This window comes from Talpa europaea (assembly GCF_964194135.1).
Source record: "Talpa europaea genome assembly, chromosome: 12".
NCBI lineage: Eukaryota > Metazoa > Chordata > Mammalia > Eulipotyphla > Talpidae > Talpa > Talpa europaea.
Genome location: NC_140079.1, coordinates 100,797,350 through 100,809,893, shown reverse-complemented (window position 1 = coordinate 100,809,893; position 12,544 = coordinate 100,797,350).

Below are 12,544 nucleotides of genomic sequence, written 5' to 3'. Positions count from 1 at the left end.
TCCACAGCATGTGTTCTGTATGTGCAGATTAAACAGTGTGCACCTGTGCCAGGTGATAACAGGTGCACGTGTGTAGGTTAAACGATGTGCACCTGTGCCAGGTGGTGCTGCGTGCACATGCGTGCCCAGGTCAGGCCCGTCCTGCTGCGTGCAGGGTGGACAAGGCTATAGCAGGCAACAGTTGCACAGACGATAAACTGAGTCAGACCCCAGTGGGGTCCTGACAGCTGGGAGGGGCCCCTCTGGACGGTGCTGGGGCGTCTGAGCCCAGCTTGGAAGTAGGAACACTGAGCGTCAGGGGAGACACCAAAGATAAGTTATCGCCAGTGGATGCAGATGGGGAGCAATGACGTCTACTGGGCAAACGGTTTCAGCCCCCCGCTGGGCATCCACAGCCAGGTTCAAGCTCAGCTGTCCTCAGACCAGTCCCATCCCTCGGGTCTGTTACTTATAAAAGAGGGAGGTTGGTGGGAAAGTTACTCCCCAGGGCCTTTCCTGCCCCTGACCCCAGAGCAGCCAAGAACACCAGTGTCCTGAGGCTCTCCTGTCCCTGCTGCCAAGGGCTGCTGTTGTGACAAGTAGCAGATACACTAGGAAACCATACTCTCAAGGCACATCTGTAGGTGGGCATCAGGGGCCTGAAATACCTGCACAGCGGCTTTCAAATGTGTGTCCTCAGGTGCATTTTTGGAGGAAGGGGCTCTTTCCTACCATGGCTCCTTCATTCACTCACTCACTACCTATCAACACTCTCCCAGCACAGCTGCCTGCTCGGGACAGCTGAGCTTGAACCCGCCACACTGATAAGAAACAGGAAGCACACCCACCCCCCAAAATACAAGGCAATCAGCAAAGGGCCTTCCTATTGGGAGAGGGGAGAAGATGTATCTGAACGTTTCTGCAGGGGAATACGAGGAGGGAAAGACAGGACGACAGAATAAGTTTGCAAGGGAGCTTTATTGCGTTCCCGGGCGAACTTCATGGGCCCAAGGTGGGGGTCGGGGAAGCCGCGCCTGTTGTCAGGGGAAGGCAGGTTTTTATAGGATGGGAAGAGGGAAACTGGGCTTGCAGGTAACGAGGAACAGTTGTTTTCTGATGAGATCAGCAGGTCCTCATTCTCGCCCTTAGGTGGGCTTCCTACCACATGCCTTTTTGCCCTAGTAACTCTGGTTCTCGCCAGAACTTTCAGTAGCCTAATAATAATTTAAAGGCCTCCCCGGTGGCGCAGCAGGTTGAGTGCGGTGCTGTGAAGCTGTCCACAGCCTCTGCAGCGTGGGTTTGATTCCCGGCTGGCCAGGGAGATACCCACATGGCGCGGCAGACCTCGCCTGTCTTGCCCGCTGCTCCCCTCAGCAGTGTCTTCGGTTCATCTGCCTGTTCTGTTCCCCGCTCTGATTCTGGTGAATTCTTTCACCCTCCTGCGCCTCTGGCCTGTACTCTAGTTCTTGTATAAATAAACAAATCTTTAGAAAAAATAATAATTTCAAAAACCGTAACCCTCAAATTTTCAAAAGGTGTTGGGGAACCTAAAAAGGATAAAGGACACTGCAGGACACAGTGCTCTGAGGCCTCAGGACCCCCAGGGGAGTCCTTAAAATGCAGATTCTGGGACCCAACACCCCAACATCCCAACTGGGGGTGAGTGGGGAGGACCCAGGAATCTGAAATTTTGGCAAGTCCCCTGGTGACCCCTGGCCCCTCTGTGAGATGCTAGGGGTGAGGGGTCTGCAGGGCCCCAGCCTCTCAGGTGGGGAACCAGAAGCAGACCTGCTCCTGTCCCTCCCCTTTCCCCTCAGCTCCAGATTAGGGCTTGAGTCTGTGAGTCCCTCCACCCTGGGGGGCTTCCCTCCCCAGACCTGAGGTTGGCACCCAGGGCTTCCTCCTGGCCAGCAGGCACGGGGAGCCTGTGTTAGGGAGAGGCAGGGCTTCAAAATATGGGAGTGTTCACCTGACATCTGCCAGGGCCCCAGCTCAGCACAGAGCTTGCCACCTGCGGACCCTTCCCTGCAGCCCCCAGGGAACTCAGCAGGGACACTTCCATGTCTTGGGGCTCTCCCCCTGCTCATCTCTGCCTGCAAACAGTTCTCTTCCCCTTTCCTTTCGGCCCAGCCCAGGGGATAAGGGGTGGGGGCCTCTTGCCTGGAGGGCAGGTCATCATCGGCTCAGTGGTTCTGGGGAGGGAGTCAGCTGGTGGCCTTCGCGGAGTGGTGGAATAATCCGGAAAGACCCTGCACCTGGAAAAGGAGAGGCAGGCAGGGAATGTCTCTGAGACGTACATGGGGCACCGTGCAGGGAGCAGGGAGGCAACATGCACAGAAAACTCCTGGAAAGATCCACAAGAAGCTGTGAGGGGAGGGCAAGAGTGCCCCCTTACAGAGTGTTTTGGGTTTACTTTTGTTTATCTTCACTTCCTAAAGTGTCTTTTGGGTTGCATTTTAATATGTAGTGGGTTGTTTCCTCAATGGCTTTTTTCCGTTTGGAAAAAAAAAAACCCTCAGACTTCTCCAACTCTCCAAGAACCTTCCTTTCTGCCCCTTGGTGCTGCTATCAGCACCCCCAAGCTCCGTGGCAATAGCCTCCTTCTTTGTGGGGTTCCCTTCCTGGACAGGAGGTTTCGGCAGTGAAGAGCGGGGAGGTGTGGTGCGCAGGGAGAGGCTGAGCCGAGCGGAGGCTGCGGAGGGTCAGGAGTGGAGACAGCGCGCTGGGGCAGTCAGGGCTGGAGTGTTACTAGTCTCCTTCGACTCCAAAGACAGGGAGGGGAGGCCCCCCAGGAAGTACCAGGTGGGGTCCTGGCTCCATCCTTTCCAGAGGTGTGAACGTGGGTAAGTCCTTCTACCTCGCTGAGCCTCCGCTGTCCTCAACGCCCTGGTAGGGTGAGATCCACTCCCCCCACCCCCAGGCCAGTAAGCTGAATAAAGGGGGGACCCACGGCTGGGGGCTCCAGGCTCGTGGGCAGCAGGAGTAATCACAGGCGTCCCTGACCGCAACCAGGCTTCTCCCGGGCACATCCCCTTTCCCTGCACTGCCACGGGTGGCGTTCAGCTCCGGGGGGCCTCCAGGCCAGCTGGCCTCGGCTGGCTGCTGAGTAACAGCCCGTCCCTTGTGTTGCTGCCATTTTGTGTTTACTGAGGCTGACGCCAAGCCAGCCTCCTCGGCCTGAGTTCCCCAGGCTCACCCCACTGCGGGGAGCAGGCCGCCCTCCCGCGGGGGAGGGGAGCGCTCATCTCCTGTCCCGGGGGAAGGACAGGGTGGCCCTGAGCTCTTCCAGGCCCCCCACCCGCCTGCTCCACCCTCCTGGATTCCCGCTGGCTGACACAGCTGCCCCAGAGCTTTGGGGGGAATTAGCTGACTTAGGGGAGGCACCCTCTGCAAGCTGGCTCCAAGCTGGAGCAGTGTGTGCGTGTGTGTGTGTGCGTGTGCGTGTGCGTGTGCATGCACGTGGGCAGGACACGCGTTGAGGGCCGTCGGGTGGGGTGTGAGGGCTGTCCCCGCCCCGTGCATCCTCCTCTGGGCAGATGGGATTGTTTGATTGGAACCCTCATGCCGAGTGACTCATCCCCCAGGGTGGGGGCTGGGGGCCTGGCCAGGGCAGGAGTTTGCTTACTGGGCAACCCCAGGGATGGCACCTGCGGGGCTGTCAGTTCCCTGGCAACCAGGCCACCTGAACCCTGTCCCCTCTCAGCAGCTGGGCCGGGACAGCTCCAGGTGGCGGCCAGCTTCATCAGGGGCGCCTGCATGCACCTTGTCCCGGCCAGCAGCCGGAGCCTCCCGCCTGCCCTCGCTGACTGCAGGTGGCTCCGTGTGTCTGATACAAGAAGGACTGCGTTCCCCAGCGCAGGAGAGGCTGCAGGATGGAGCCCTGTGCCTGACAGGCAGAGCCCTCCCCTCACAGGAAGGCGGGGCTGGCGGTCCGCCAAGGTTGGGCCTCTCCGGCTCTGGCGGCTCCAGAGGTGTGGCCTTGCCTCCAGCGGGGGCTCTTTAAAATGCAGATTCCAGGCCCGTGAGGCAGGTCTCGGTAGGGCCCAGGAACCTGCGTGTTAACCAGCCCCCGCCCCCGGGGCTGAAGGTGGTCTCCGGGCTGCCTGAGCAGCGCAGGGGTGGACAGAGAAGCACAGAGAAGGGCCGGCCCCGGGTTTGAATCCTGGCTCTGCCGTGGCCCCAGCTTGGGGAACCTTGGGTGGGCGCCCTCACCTCTCTGACCCTTGGCTTCCCCATCTGGAAATGGGGTCCAGCAGGGACCGTGGTGTTGGCCGAGCGCGGGCTTGGCGGGACCCTCCTCCCCGCCTTCCTTCCGAGGGGAGAGGAGGGGCTGGCCGGGCTTCACCCCGTTTTGTAACACATATTTACTTTTCTCGCAGAACAATGGGAGGGATGGAAAATCATGCTGCCCTCCAGACCAGATGCGCTGACTCACTCTACCCTAGGCAGGGGCCGCTGAATTCCCCAGGGCCCTCCTGGGGCTCAGGCCCGGGCTGCAGGGACAGGAGAGGGTCCCGGGTGACTCACCCACTCTGCCTGCCTGTGATTCATGCCCCAAGAATGTTGCCTGGTGTTCCACCCACCTGGGGCCCCTGGCAGGCTGCCCCATCCTAGCCACCTCCCTCCTGCCTGCCAGGCAGCCCTGCCCGCCCCGGGGAACACTGCGGATGAGCCTGGAGGCAGTGTGCACCTGGGCGGCTGAGCACGGCCTGGCATCCTGGCGCAGCCCTTGAGCGGAGGCTGCACAGTGGCCAATCTGAGGCCCTGGGCCCTTGGCCGTGCTGGCCGGTCGCCAGCACCCAGCCTCTGAGGGCTAAGTCCCATCTCAGCAGGGGGCCTGGCAGCCCTGCCTGGCCTGAGGCAGGTCCACTCTGACCCACCTCCTGCGCTCAGACCATCTGCAGTCCAGGCCCTCGAAGCCGGCTGCTCCCTGCACGACCCGCGACACACAACCTCGGGCGCCTGGTTTCAGGACCACTCCTGGACACTCCCGCCAGGCTGCCGCGGCCGCCCAGCATGGAGGTCATGCTGCTAGTGCAGGGAGTGGGCTGGGAGGGGCCGGTCGGGCCCTGCCAGGCCCCGATACCGCAGGACAGGCCGCCCAGCCCAAACCCAGGGCTGCTTCCTCCCGCCCTGCCCAGCAGGGCCCTGCCCAGGCTCCACTGCCCTGACCAGTGGGGCTACATTTCTGAGTCAGTGTTCAGGATGCGCCAGCAGCTGGGATGGCCCAGGTCAGGGGGTCAGGACCTCTTGCCCTGCTGAGCTGGGGCACCTGGGTGATGAGCGACCCAGGCCTCAGGGACAGAACACAGCATCGATCTGGTTGTTTTTCTTTCTTTAAAGATTTATTTATTTATTTATACAAGCACCGGGTACAGTCAGAAGCGCGGGAGGGTGAGAGAATCCACCAGAGCCAGAGCGGGGAGCAGAGCAGGCAGAAGGACCGAAGGACACTGCTGAGGGGAGCAGCGGGCGGCAGGAGAGGTCTGCGCGCCATGTGGGACACTTGCCCGGTGGCCGGGGATCGAACCGGCGCTGCAGAGGCTGCGGACAGCTTCGCAGCCCAGCGCTCAACCACTGTGCCACCAGGGGAGGCCCAGCATCGATCTGGTTTTAACTGAAACCAACCTGGGCTTGAGTCCTGGCTCAGCCATGCACCCAGCTGTGTGACCTCCGGCAAGGGGCTTAACCTCTCTGAACCCCAGTTCTCAATATGTAAAATGGGGAGAAGCCAGTGAGTTGAGATCTCAGATCCCAGCTCTTCTTTTCCATCTGTGTGACCCTGGGACAGGGGAACCTCAGTTTCCCCGCCTGCAAACTCTGGGCACTGGCCCCTGCCCCGTAGGTTCTGAAAGATCCGGTGGAGCGAGGCAGGTACTGACGATGAGCAGCAACAGCTCTTGTTGAGTGCTGAGCACATGCCAGGCCCCCGGCCCCCCCACTTCCTCGAGGCACAATGGACAAACGACAAAGCACTTCTCGGTGCCCTCTGGTGAGTTGTGACGGGAGTGTCCCATGGTGGTGCTGCTGGCACCTAAAGGTGAAGAACCAGAGAATTTTTCAGGAAATGAAGCCCCAGACATGAGATGTCAGCTTGAAATGGTCAGGAGGGGGCCCAGGATGGCAACCCTGCGCTAAGAACAAACACAAAGACAAGCCCCTGCCATCCGAGCCTAGCCGCACCCCATCTGTCCCCCACGGAAGGTGAGGGAAGACCCGGGGTGGGAGCAAGGGAAGGGAGGAAGGTTGGGCAATAGTGAGTACAAGGTGCTGGGAAGTTGGGGTACCCAGGAGGGCGGGGGATCACCCAGACACAGACACGGAGTGGGCCAGGGACACTGCGGCAAGTGGCCAGACCCAGGCTGAGGAGGTCAGGGCCTGTGTGCGGGGACGGGGCCCCTGTCATCCTCTCTCCTGAGATCCCCCCTGTGCCCAAGGGGATCTGTCCCCCCAGCTAGACCCCTAGGTTTCCTCCATCCTCCCAGGAATCCCCGCCCCTTTATGGGGTGCTTGCTGACAAGAGGCAGCCACATGTTCTCGGGGGGGAGGGCTGCCTGGGGAGGGAAAGGCCTGGAAGCACAGACAGACGGACAACCCCATAGTAAAGACACAAGATACCTGAAAGCCCATCAGAGTCGAAACCGCTGTCCTCGGAGAGGTGGATGGGATGGGGGGCGGTCCGTGGGGCTCCCCAGGAAGGCAGCCTCAGCAGTGCAGTGAGAAAAGGAAGGCCTGGTGAGCCCCAGGAGGTGACGTGCTTTGCTATTTATGATTTAAAATATGCCCTCCTAGGGCTGGGTCTGCGGGGGCGGGGGGCGGGGGTGAGGGAAGGGTGTCCAGTCTCTCTGCTGAGGGCCAGCACTCCTGCTGGGATGGGTGAGCAGCCTGGGGCTGCCCTCCGGCCTTTCTGGGGTCACATGCTGGGGCTTAATCCCTGCCTGGACGGGGCCTGGGAACTGGTGAGTCAACACCAGGCAACTCTCTTCTCAGCCTGGGGTCCCTGCCCTCCCGCTACCCCACCCCTGCCCGCCCCCCCACCCCGTGCCCACTGGTGTGCGGCGTCTCCAGGGCAGCCCTGCCAGGGACCCTGCCTTCCAGGAGGGGGCTTTCCCACACAGACCGGGGCCTGAGCCACACGTGGACGCTGAGTGCCACTGTGCAGCGGCATTTCCACATCGTGTTCATTGGTCCCTGGATGAGCAGATGAGGTGCTCACAGCAGCGGTTAATTTAGATTTAAAGAGCTGCACGTGGGCCCTTGCCCATGGCGTCGGGGCTCCAGAGGTTCAGCCTGGGCCCCCGACCCTGGCTTCTTCCCAGGCAGGGGCGGCTTGGGGGTGCTGGTGGGCAGCTGGGGCCCGGGGGCTGAGCTGGGGAGCCCCATGGGGTCGCTCCGCTGAGTTTGGGAGTCCTGTCCCACCCGCACATGCCCAGCCCCTTGGTCGGAATCCAGCTTGGTGGTCTCCTCACCTCTGGGTGTTGGGGTGTGCAGAGTCCCGCCTCCATGTCCCACAGATCTGAGACCCTGACCCCCGTGGCAATGTGAGTGAACCCAGAGAACGTGCCACCTGGGGAGAGAACCAGACCCAAAGGCCACATCGTGTGTTATTCCCTCATCAAAACCTCCAGAGACTTCACTGCCCAGACCGGGGCCCCCAGCTAGAGGGGAGTGACCACCTATGCACCTGTGCGTAGCCTCCCTGCCAAGGCCCCTCATGGCCTGGAAATATGCAGCCACGTCTGGGCACTTCAGTTGGCAGCCCTGGGAGGGAAGGGGCTGTCCAAGAGAAGGCGCTGGAGACCCAAGCCAGGGTTTGAGGTTATTACTAGCTGTGTGACCGTGGGCAAGTTCCTCAACCTCTGTGCTTTCGTGCCCTTGTCTTTTTTTTTTCAAGATTTATTTATGCATACAAGAACTGGGGGATAGGCCAGAGGTGTGGGGGGTGAGAGGATTCACCAGAGACAGTGGGGAGCAGAACAGGCAGATTTGACTGGAATACACTGCTGAGGGGAGCAGTGGGAGAGACAGGAGAGGTCTGCTGTGCCATGTGGGTAGCTCCCTGGCTGGCCGAGGATCAAACTCATGCTGCAGAGGTTGTGGATAGCTTCATAGGTTGAGTCTTATCCCCTTGCGCCAGAGGCCCGCCCTTGTCTTTAAGATGAGGATTAAAATGGTTGTGTGGCCTCCCTGTGGTGCAAGGGGTTAAGACACAGTACTATGAAGCTATCTGTAGCCCGAGTTCTAACCCCGACCAGGGAGCTGACCCACAGGGCACAGCAGACCTCTCCTGTCTCCCGCTGCTCCCCTCAGCAGTGTGTCTCAGTAGATCGGCCTCTCCACTATGTCTCTGGTGAATCCTCTCACCCACCCCCTCTGGCCTGTACCAGAGTTCTTGTATGCATAAATAAATAAATAAATCTTTAATAAAATAAAATAAAATGGTTTTGGCCTTAAAAGTTTGGCTTCTTTTTCCATTTAAGTGACAGTCATATCACATAAAAGAAACGATTTCAATGTGGACAGTTCAGCAGCACTTAGTGCATTGTGCAGCCTCCACCACTGTGGAGTTCCAAGACATTTTCTTCACTAGAGGGGTTGTTTTGGGGGAGTCGCTGCTGAATGCACGTTTGCAAAGACTTAGAAGGGTGCCGGGTACAGCAAGTGCCACAGGAACTGGGGAAGTGGCAGGAATAATGAGTAGAACAGAGCTCATAATAGGTAGCACATGGTAGGTGGTGTTATTATTAATTCGCTTCCCTTGGGCTGGAGGAGGAGGATGCTGGGAGTGAGAACTCCCCTCTGGGCCCCATTTTCCACTTCCAGTTCCCTGAACCCACCCAGCTTTTGTCCTCCTCCCCCCACCCAGCTGTGGGGAGGGTGCGGGGGAGGCCCTGATGGTAGCCAGGAAGCCTGGCCCTCCCCAGCAGTCTCCTGGCCTCTCCTTTGCTCCCCTTGGTTCTTCTTGGCCCTGCTCCTGCCTCTCCCACGCTGGCTCCTGCTCCCCCAAGCTGTCACCTTCTGTGGCAAAGGAGGCACATGTGGGGCTGGGGTGGCCGGGAGTGTCGGCCTGGTGCAGGAGAGTGGATGGTCCCAGACGAGCGAACCCCCTCCCACTTTTGCCTCTCAGGGCCAACTTTCACTTTGAGCTGTCCGAGCCCCAAGGCTTGAGGAGGACCCCCAAGATCTGCCAGACTTACCCACTTAGAAGGCTCCCATTCTGGGCGCCTGTTAAACAGGCAGATGCCCTGCCAGAGCCATTGTGGGTCTGCTGGACTTAAGTGGCCTGTTCAACCACCAGTTTGGTTACCCGCAGTTCTGCATCCTATACGAGGTCTGCCCTTCAGAACCGGTCAGTCAGCCATAGGAGCCAAACCTTACAAGGCGCCTTTCATACCCATCAAGAGCAGAAAGCTGGATCCTCCTGGGAAGGGTGTGCATCAAGAGGTTTGCCTGGGAACGCCCCGGGGGGCTGAGGACAGGTGCATAAACTTACTCCCCACTCATACATCACGAGTATGACCGGGAACGCCCGGGGGGCCGAGGACCAAGGTATGACAAGGGACCCCAGAAGCTGATCAGTGGACGCCTTGTTGATAAGATTAGGACCGTGGCGGGGGGTCTGGGGTCTCGGTCACCAAGTGGGTAACAAGGTCAGCAGACTCCCGTCCCCTCAAGCCCAAGATGACATTCCTGAGTGTCCCCCATCCCTTTCTCCTTGTCCTCCTAACGCATGTAGCTGATGCTCTGTGATTAGTCTGTCAATAAAAATGGGCAGGATCTTGCTCTCAGCTGCATCCCGCATCATGTAGCCTGCTCCACGACGCCCTGTCTTTGTCCGTGCGGTGTTGCCCGATGCAACAAGCCATCAGCTCTTCTGAGCGGCGCCTGGGCTCACACTAACACCCACCTGCCAGGGGCAGCCTTGGGAGCTACAAGGCTTGCGACACATCCTTCCTGGTGTGGACATCACCCCCGAGGTCATTTTGTGCCTTTCCTGCTGCAGCGACAGCTAACTGTGTGAACGTGCTCTGTGCACTGTGCATCCTGCTCCTGGATGCCGGGGAGGGGCATGGAAGGTGCAGAGAGAGGTCCCGGGATCCCATCTGTCCACAACTCCCCTGCCTGGGGTGGGGTGGGGTGGGGGTGGGGGAACCAAGGCCTGTCATTTGCTGCCACCTGGTGGCAGGGATGGGAACTTTGCACCCCATTTCCATCAGGTAAAAGCACTGAGCACCTGCTGGGTGCCGGGTCTGAGTCCACAGGAAGACCCTGTCAGCATGGGGCAGATGAGCAGCACAGACAGGCTCCCTCCCGCTCGAAGCCCACAGTCTCCCGGGAGAGACAGTCAATGAGGCACAAGAGCAGAAAATGCACCAATGAAGATGACTGCGCTGTGCTGGAAGGAAAGGGCCGGGATGACATATTTGAATAACGGAGCAGCATCTGTCTCCCTGCACACCCACTCCTTGCCCAGGCCTGTGAGTCACTCGGGGTGGGCGCTGCTGCCGGATTCCCACTTGGGAATGGGTGAAGTCACCCGGTGCTGGCACATAGTAGGTGCTCAGTAAGTGTCCCGTGAATGGGCACACAAATGCAAGCCTGTTCAAAGACAACTTCTTAGCACTTCCAGGTGGAACAGATGCGGAGTTGGAAAGTGGGTGCTTATGGAAGGGAGGCTGGGTCCCCCAGGATCCTGGGAGGACTGGAAGGATTTGGGAGTCAGCTGAAATGGAGCTGACGGCAAATGTCACTCTCCCGGGGAGGCCCTCCCCACCCTGTTTTCTATTGTACCCTCACTGCCTGCCCTGGCCTTGAACTCCTCCCCTGCTCATTTCTCCCTCGCAGCTTTTGCCCTCTCGCACATGGCATGTTTGCCTTATTTAATGTCTCTTCATTAACGTAAAGTCCACCAGGGCAAGGATTTTTTATTTTTTTAATTTTCCAGTATCTTTTTGGATTTTTTTTTAGATGTATTTATTTATGCATACAAGAACTGGGGCACAGGCCAGTGGTGTTGGGGTGGGGGGGTGAGAGGATTCACCAGAGACAGAGTGGGGAGCAGAACAGGAGGACTGACTGAAGCACACTGCTGAGGGGCGCAGCGGGAGCCAGGAGAGGGCTGCCGCGCCGTGTGGGTAGCCCCCTGGCTGGGGCTTGCCCTCAGGCTGCAGTGGTGCGGGCAGCTTCATGGGTTGTGTCTTAAGCCCTCGCGCCACCAGGGAGGCCCGGGGCAAGGATTTTTACGCTGTACTCGCTGATGACTCTCGGTTGCCAGGAGGCGGGGCACTTAGGGGTGCTCTGCGCGCGCCCCCGGAGGGCGGGGCGAGAGGGCGGGGCTTCAGCGGGCCCGGAGGGCGCTGGGGCGCGGCCCGTGGGGGGCGGCGGGAGGCCCGGCTAGGGGCGGGGTGGGTCCGAGTTAGGGAAGGTCAAGAGCAAACTGTCTGGAGCTGCGGGCAGCGAGGGGCACAGCGTTTGCCGGGGCCAGCGCGGGGCTGGGGGCGGGTTTTTCCCGCGGCTGGGCGTTTTAGGGGCGTGGCCCAGTGTGTGGGCGGGTCCTTAGGGGCGTGGCCGAGATGGAGGATAGGCGGGGCTAGGGCGCGGGCACACGGGATTTGCAAAATGAAGGGCGGGGCGGGCTGGGGCGGGGCGGAGCCGGGCTGGGGCGGGGCGGAGCCGGGTTGGGGGCGGAGCTAGGCGGGGGCGGGCCAGGCTGGGGTGGAGCCGGGCTCGGGACAGGGCGGATCTGGGCGGGGCGGGCTGGGGCGGAGCCGGGCTGGGGGCGGGGCGGGCTGGGGCGGGGCGGATCCGGGCGGGGCCAGGCCGGGTCGGAGCCGGGTTGGGGGCGGAGCTAGGCGTGGGCGGGCCAGGCTGGGGCGGAGCCGGGCTCGGGGCAGGGCGGATCTGGGCGGGGCCACGCGGGGCGGAGCCGGGGTGGGGGCGGAGCTATGCGGGGGCGGGGCGGGCTGGGGCGGAGCCGGGCTGGGGGGGCAGGGCGGATCTGGGCGTGGCCAGGCGGGGGCGGAGCCGGGCTGGGGGCGGGGCGGAGCCGGGGCGGGGCGGAGCCGGGCTGGGGGCAGGGGAGGCCTGGGCGGGGCCAGGCGGGGGCGGGGCCAGGCGGGAGCTCCGCTGTCCCGGGTCCTGGAGCGCTCCCGCGGCAGGTCTCGCTCCGGCCGCGCAGGCCCCTCAGGCCCCTCCCTGCCAGCCCCGCCGCAGCGCGTGCAGGGTCAGACGCTCCAGGCTGGGCGGACGCGATCGCTCCCGCTTCAGGCGCTGCGATCCGGTCCCGGGGGACTCAGCTCTGCGCTGCCCCAGGTCTGCCTCCCTGGAGACTCCAAAGGCGCGGGTGAGCTGGGCTGTGGGGGGGCAGGGGGGCTGTGTGTGCATGCGTGTGTGTGCCTGTGTGTGTGTGCATGTGCGCATCTGAGTGTGCGGACGTCTGTGCACACCCGGGAATTGCATGCAACCCGTGGAGTTGGGTAGGTGCGTGCTCCAGGGACCTCAGTGTGTGTGCTAAGTTGCTTGCGTGTGCAAGTACAATCCCATGTGGGAGGGGAGTCGTGCTTGT